Source organism: Adiantum capillus-veneris, chromosome 22, assembly GCF_014529385.1.
Source record: "Adiantum capillus-veneris isolate H3 chromosome 22, ASM1452938v2, whole genome shotgun sequence".
Taxonomy (NCBI): Eukaryota; Viridiplantae; Streptophyta; class Polypodiopsida; order Polypodiales; family Pteridaceae; genus Adiantum; species Adiantum capillus-veneris.
Genome location: NC_140952.1, coordinates 36832731 through 36840209, shown reverse-complemented (window position 1 = coordinate 36840209; position 7479 = coordinate 36832731).

Genomic DNA, 7479 nt, shown 5'->3' with positions numbered 1-7479 from the left:
TTAAACTAAACTCTCATTGGACCCCTTTGCCTCCTGGCCAATAGGAATTAGGCAAGCCATGGGGCTCCTGAATGCTCATTGGACCCCTTGGGAGACTGCCCAATAGTCTTCTAGGAGACTTAATTCTCATTGGTTTCTTTTATTAAATGTTTTTAAAATAATTAAACTAGATTTACTCTAGCTTAATTCTCATCGGTCCACTTCAAGGGTCATCCAATAGGAATTGGGCACACCTTGTGGGCATCTGGGCTAGGGAGCTGACATGTGTCCCTAATTCCCTTTGTGTAAAGGGGCTTGTGTGTGTGTGTGTGTGTGTGTGGATTTCTCTCTCATCCCCTAGAAGAAGGGCTCGACCCCTCCCATGTAGCGATGTGCAAAGACTTTTAGGGCACACACAAAGCATCCAATTTTCCCTAGGGTTGACCTTTGGACACTACCTTTGAATTTTGGAACCTTAGCAGTTTGGAACCTTAGCATTTTGGAAGTCTTAATGGGCTGAACCTTAGGGTCTTTTTAGCCCATTGTTGCACATGGCTCTTTTGCAGATGGCCCCCTCTTTGGATCCCTATTTTCCCTCCTTTGGATCCCTACTATGGCCGGTCTGCTAGCTTAACCAATATTCTAGCTTTTTCTCCCCTGGCACTTTCCCACATTAAATGATCAGTTTAATATGAGAAAATCATTTAGGAGAATTAGATATTGATTATTATGACAGCCCAAGTACTCTCTTCCACCAAAAAGGTCAACTGAAACTCTTGAAGTTCAATAAAATATCTCATCACTATTTTTGATATATTTGAATTATTGAATAGTTGGGGAAGTAATGAATAACTAGTGAGAAAGGTGAATGACTTTTGGAGCAATTAGTGTCTAAATTGTCTGCAAGCATATACCATACTGGTCATCACCAATTCAATTTCAGAGAAATATCTTTCATGAGGAGTCTTCACTTTGCTAGCATAATGAACATGCTTCATGTACTAAGATTCCTTCCCTTTTTGCAACAACAATGGCATCATCTCCCACTGATGGGTTAACATAAAACTCCTTTGCCTAGTTAGGAGCTTGCATAGTGGGTAGTGTACTCAAAACTTCTTTGACTCTATCAAAAAAATCATCACAGTCATGAGACCACTCTAAGGGATCATTCTTAACACTTTTCTGCAATGGATACAATAGCTGCAATGCTAATGGTATAAAAAGAGACATATATTTAACTTTCTTTATGAAAGTGGCCAACTGTCCGGTATCTTTTGGAGATGACAACAACAACAAAACCTCACTTTCTCTGGATCATCTTTGATTCCATTTTCTAAAATCACATATCCAAGAAGCTTCACTCGTGGCTGTGCCAAATGACATTTCTTAGGGTTGAACTGACCCTCGCATTCATCATACCTTGCAAAAGTCATTTCAAGCTTTTGAATGCTCTTTCCTTGAATTGTATACACAAAAATCATCTATGAAACCTTTGACAAATTTCCCAAGGAACGGGATAAGGACCCAATCCACTTTTCTTTCAAAAGCTCCAAGCCCATTTGTCAACCCAAAAGGAAGGCAGCAAAAGTAGAAACAACCCCATGGCATGATAAAAGTAGTCTTTTTTCGGTCTTCAACAGCAAGGAAAGTTGAAAATATCCTGAATAACCATCAGAGGCACTGTATCATTTAAAGCCAGCCACTGCATCTAAAACTTGATCAATGAAAGTCAAAGGGTAAGGATCTTTCTTGGTCACTACATTTAATGGATTGTAATAAACACAAACTCTCCAATGCCCATCTTTCTTTGGAGTGACCACTATAGGGCTCACCCATTCAGCATTATTGACTCGCTCAATGAACCCTGCATCTAGAAGCTTATCCACTTCTTCCTTTAAAGCATTCATTTTCTCCTTACCCATTCTTATTAATTTCTGTCGTATTGGCTTTGCCCCTTCAACTGGTTCAATCTTCACAATATCCCCAACAAAACCCCTTATTTCTTTATGTGAAGTGATGAAAAGATATGGAAACCTGTCCAACATTGCTAAGTACTCCCTTCTTTCTCCTTGCGTCAAATCAGTACTCAACATATTTTGATATAACTCTCTTTACACTAGCAATTCTTGTTTAGGTTGCATCAACTCTTCAAGTTGCTCTAAACGGCTTGAAGCATTTATATTCCCTGATACTTGCAACATTTCACCCACTTCCCTCTTCTCCTCATCCAACAATAAGAATGACACTTCATCCTCATCTCTTGAGCTAGAAGTAGAGAACACCATTTTAGATAATTTCGGAAAATCCCGTTTCCCAAATGCTAATTGGGATGTCAAGATTGTGTTATTTAACTCTTTTAAGGCTCAATTTGTCGTTAGTCTAGATGTGATGCCAACATTCTACCTATTATTTTTATTTTCCTACTTAATAATCTATAATAAAACCACTAATGTAAGTTACAACAAAAGGATTTGCAATCAATAAATGCTTTTAAAACTTTAATCAAGGCTTTTAGAGATGGCATCTTAAAAGAAGAGGTATCCAACAACACCCAATAAGATGGCTACTAAGCTATATAGGTTTATTGCACCAATATCAAATGTTCTTATAATATCAATGACCTTAATTTTCTTGTATAGCAAAGTACTAAGTCTTTACTTTGCATCACTATCAAATACCAATTACACTATAACTAACATTTAGCAATTGGAAAAGCTTAACAATACTATAGAGTACCCTATGGCCCTAAGACCATAAGATGCCACATATGGCACTTATAGTGCCATTTGATATATTTTGTGTCCTATAATGTAACATGAGATACTTATAGAAATAAAATGTCTTAACTTTGCAACACTATCAAGTTTTAATTACATTTTAATATTGTATAATAGAACCATAACTAATATTTAGCAATTAGAAAACCTAAATAGTAATATTAAAGTATCCTATGGTCCTAAGATCATAACATCTTTCTTATGGCACTATATCTCTTTTGTGACCGTAAGTTGTTATATGACACACTTACATAAATATAACTTTATAGTTTTAAGTACAATTTTTTCTGTACATAGAAATACAATATAAGAACTTTCCATATAATTTTGTGGTCATGAGATTAAGATTCTATACAAATATGCTATATCTACTCCTTAATACATGTTTTAAGACTTTAATGGAAGATCTTAGAGTTGTTGTCTCTCGGGAAAGACATGTTTAAAAACACCATTTGTTGTGACTACCATAAAATTTTGTACATCGATTATGCCAAATCATATGAATTGTAGACACAAAGATTACCAACAGGTGCTAGTCTCATGTAAAACAAAGCACTAAGTACAAAGAGTATGGTGTCTTCAAGATAGAGGGTGTTAAACAAACACCTTTTTGTAGTAATCCCCTCTTTTCATAAAATTGATGATCTTGATCTTATATCAAACAAAGTACTAAGTACAAAGAGTATGGTATCTCCAAGTCTGAGGGTGTTAAACAAATGGTGTTAAACAAACACCATTTTTGTAGCAATAACATTTATAAACAATAATTGGTAGTTTATATCACTCCCAAAAAAAAAATTACTAAGAAAGAAACCATAGCAATATGCTATAAATATTAAACCATTAACTTTCAATACTATTTAAATAAGAAAATTATCCTCATAATAAGATACACCTCACAAATTCAAATCTTTGTTACTTTTCAAGCTATAACATGCATGTTCTCATTAAATAAAAAGATTGAAAATATATACAACACCAAAAGTTTTGGTGGATGATATTTATGATGCATGATGAGTACAACAAAGATCAAGTTATGTTTAAACTCTTTTTTTTCAGATTTGGAATCCTTCAAAAAATATAATATCATTTTAACATGTATGATCATACAGTCAATAATCAAATTGCGATTATAAAACAATGAGCACATTCTACACATGTCACCCAATATGTTACATGACAACTTTTGTGGTACATTTTAGAAAAAGCACCTTGTTTGTCTTATAGCCTCAAGGTCATAGGGGTTTAATAGCATATGATGCAAATCCCTTGGATTCTTTTGACATTAAAATTGTGGAGTGGTAATTTAAAATGATAAACACTTCATAAGATTCTCAAAAAGGTTTTCTTTTCCCTAAAAAAATAGGCCTTCTTTTTTAGCTATCATTAAATTAAGCCTAAGTGTGAACAAATAGGCTTATGTTTTTCTTTGCAGTTCTCAATATAGAGACTTTTGCTTTTTACTTTGTGACTTGGAAGTAACCTCCTTGAACTTAGGATCATAGGGTGCTAAATCCAAGCCACACATAGTAAGTGATTTGTGGAATCAATTATACCACCTTGTGGCCTTATGTTCATAGGGTGCAAATGTCATGGAGTGAAAATCATGTGGCTTCTTATAGTTACAATTGGTAAAGGTCTTGTAGAAGATAGAGGTGGTGCCCTATTGCATTGAGACCATAGGGTGCTTTGCATAAAAACAAATAGCAAGGTTCTTACAATTTGGCTTCATGTAGCTACATTTAGTAAACGTATAAAAAAATATCAAATGGTAAAAAAGACTTTAAATTTTTTAAATCCTCTTGTATCTTGAAACCATAAGCACTCTCACAAGAGATTCCAAAGATCATTTGTAGATTCCAAAATATTACAAAAGCTTGTTCCATACATCTTGTTGCACGCTTAAGTTGACAAGGAACCCTATGGCCCTAAGACCATAGGGTGGTCAAGTTTCCTTAGGTAAGGACCATATGCTCATCTTTTGGCACCTTCATGTTAATAGAGAACCCTATGGCCTTAGGGTCATAGAGTGGTTAGGCTGCCTTATCTAATACATACATAATCATTATGTACTAATGGATATGTACTATAACCCTTTAGTCCTAGGGTCATAGGATGCTCTTTGGAATCTCTTGTGAGAGTGCTTATGGTTTCAAGATACAAGAAGATTTAAAATATTACAAAAGCTTGTTCCATACATCTTGTTGCATGCTTAAGTTGACAAGGAACCCTATGGCCCTAAGACCATAGGGTGGTCAAGTTTCCTTAGGTAAGGACAATATGCTCATCTTTTGGCACCTTCATGTTAATAGAGAACTCTATGGCCTTAGGGTCATAGAGTGATTACGCTGCCTTATCTAATACATACATAAGCATTATGTGCTAATGGCTATGTACTATAACCCTTTAGTCCTAGGGTAATAGGATGCTCTCTAATATTGTGGTCTTATAAGCCTTTTGCCCTAGGTTAAAAGAATTATTTCTATGTAAGTGGAAAACCCTATGGCCCTAGGGTCATAGGATGCTCTCTATTATTGAGGGCTTGAACCCTATGGTGGTCACAAATTTCCTTATGTAATTGCATACAAGATCCTTATGTACTACATACATAGATGACCTAATGGCTCTCTATTGGAATTTTGTGGCCACAAGGTCATAATCTTATCTTGTTGAACCCTTAAGCTAATAGACAACCATATGGCCTTAAGGACATAGGGTGGTCAAGTAGCCTTAAGAAAGGACCATATGCTCATCTTTTTGCACCTTTATGTTAATAATGAACTCTATGGCCTTAGGGCCATATGATGGTTAGGTTGATTTAGGTAAAATTACATACAAAAGCATTACGCACTAATGACTTTGTACTAGAACCTTGTGGTCCTAAGGTCAAAAGATGCTCTCTATGTTAGTAAAAGATCCTATGGCCAAGTTCATATGATGTCCTCTCTTACTGAGGGCTTATAAACTTAAAGTGTATGTGCTCAATTTTGTATCTAAGGACAATATGCTCATCTTTTTACACCTTTATGTCAACAAGGAGCCATATGGCACTAAGGCCATAGGGTGGTCTAGTTGCCTTGTGTACTAGATACATGATTTGTATGTGCTGCATACAAAGATGACCGAATGGCTCTCTATTGGCATCTTGTGGCCCCATGGTCCCAATCTCACAATTGTGAATCCTTACATCAAAAGGGAACGCTATGGCCCTAAGGCCATATGGATTTAGTATAGATCCATTAGTACATAGTGCAAAAACAATACAAAACTTTGTTTCATTATCTTTTTATGTGTAAATCTATTTAAAAACATAAGCTTTCTCACAAAGTACATAATGACAGTGCATTACAAAACCTTGTTCCATCCTCTCTTCAAGTGTAAATCTATTTGACCTAGCCTATGGCCTTAGGGTCATATGGTGTTAATACAATAAAGTGCAAATTTTCCTATGGTTACAAATCAACTTTTGGCCTTATGACCATGTACATTCTTCTTAATAGCTCAATGACCTCAAATTAAAAAATAAAAGACTATAAAATCTTTCTAAATAAAAAAAATAAACATTTGGCACATCAAGCTCATGTGCTACTCATAACTCTAATAGAAAAATTTAGAACACTTTCACATCTTCATGTATGTTGAAAACATAAGCACTCTTACAAAGGTTTTTCTATACACAAAGAGCATTTGTAAATGCCATAACATTACAAAATTTTGTTCCATCATCTCTACAAATGTGAACCTATTTAATACAATATTGACTTTTGAGTTGTTTGATATAATTCTTGGCTTCATGTGCTTTGATCACAGGCTCTTTGTACCCCAATTTCTGAGCAAGCATAATTAACTCAACTCCTTTCAAGGTTGATATAGATTTGATATTCTTCAATATCCTCATTTTTTCTTGATCAAGTGTCAGCCTTTTCTTATCTTGACTTCTAGTGGACATTTCAGTACTGCTAGATGACGCACCATTCTCATCATCAAGAACGCGAGGAGCTTCTGGTAGCCTGCTTGTAGAGTATGTTTTTTGTAGACAAACCAAATTGCACTCCTCCCACTCTGAAACAACCTTTTGTACATGATTGTAAAGCTCGTGACCTTGCACTATGGGAGCTTTTCCATACAAAGAAGATCTTGTAATTGTACGAATGTCGTTGACATGATGAAGAGCTTTGGTATATGGTAGCAGCTCTCCAAGGAGAATATTATCCTCCTCATCAATGTTAAATGATGGTGGAAATATAAAATTTAATGCAGGATTAATGCATCCTTTCAATGGTGCATCATCTATAAGAAGCAATCTTTTTAAATCAATCCCAAACTTTGCTGATGCAATAGCTAAAGGTTTGAAAAATGCCTCTACTCTAGGATTGTCGGGGCGAGTGATTCTTGACTCTACACATTGTTGACATTGGCTTTGCCCCCAAATCATAAAGAATGGAAATTGTTCTCCAGCTTCCTTCTCTAAAATCTTGATGATTTGCATAACCTGTGTATCATTAGCTGTTGACCATATGCCAACATTGGAGATGCTTAGGAGACTCTTTAAAAACTCAATGCATCCTGGTCGTAAAACAATATACTCATGTTTAAACTTCAAGCTCTTCATTTTTTTGGGACTTTTGCCAACAACGCCTCAAAAGCAATCCACACAAGCTCAGTATTATAGTCAGCATTGGTACATCATTGGATGAAAGATTTGGATCACCATGCACTCTAA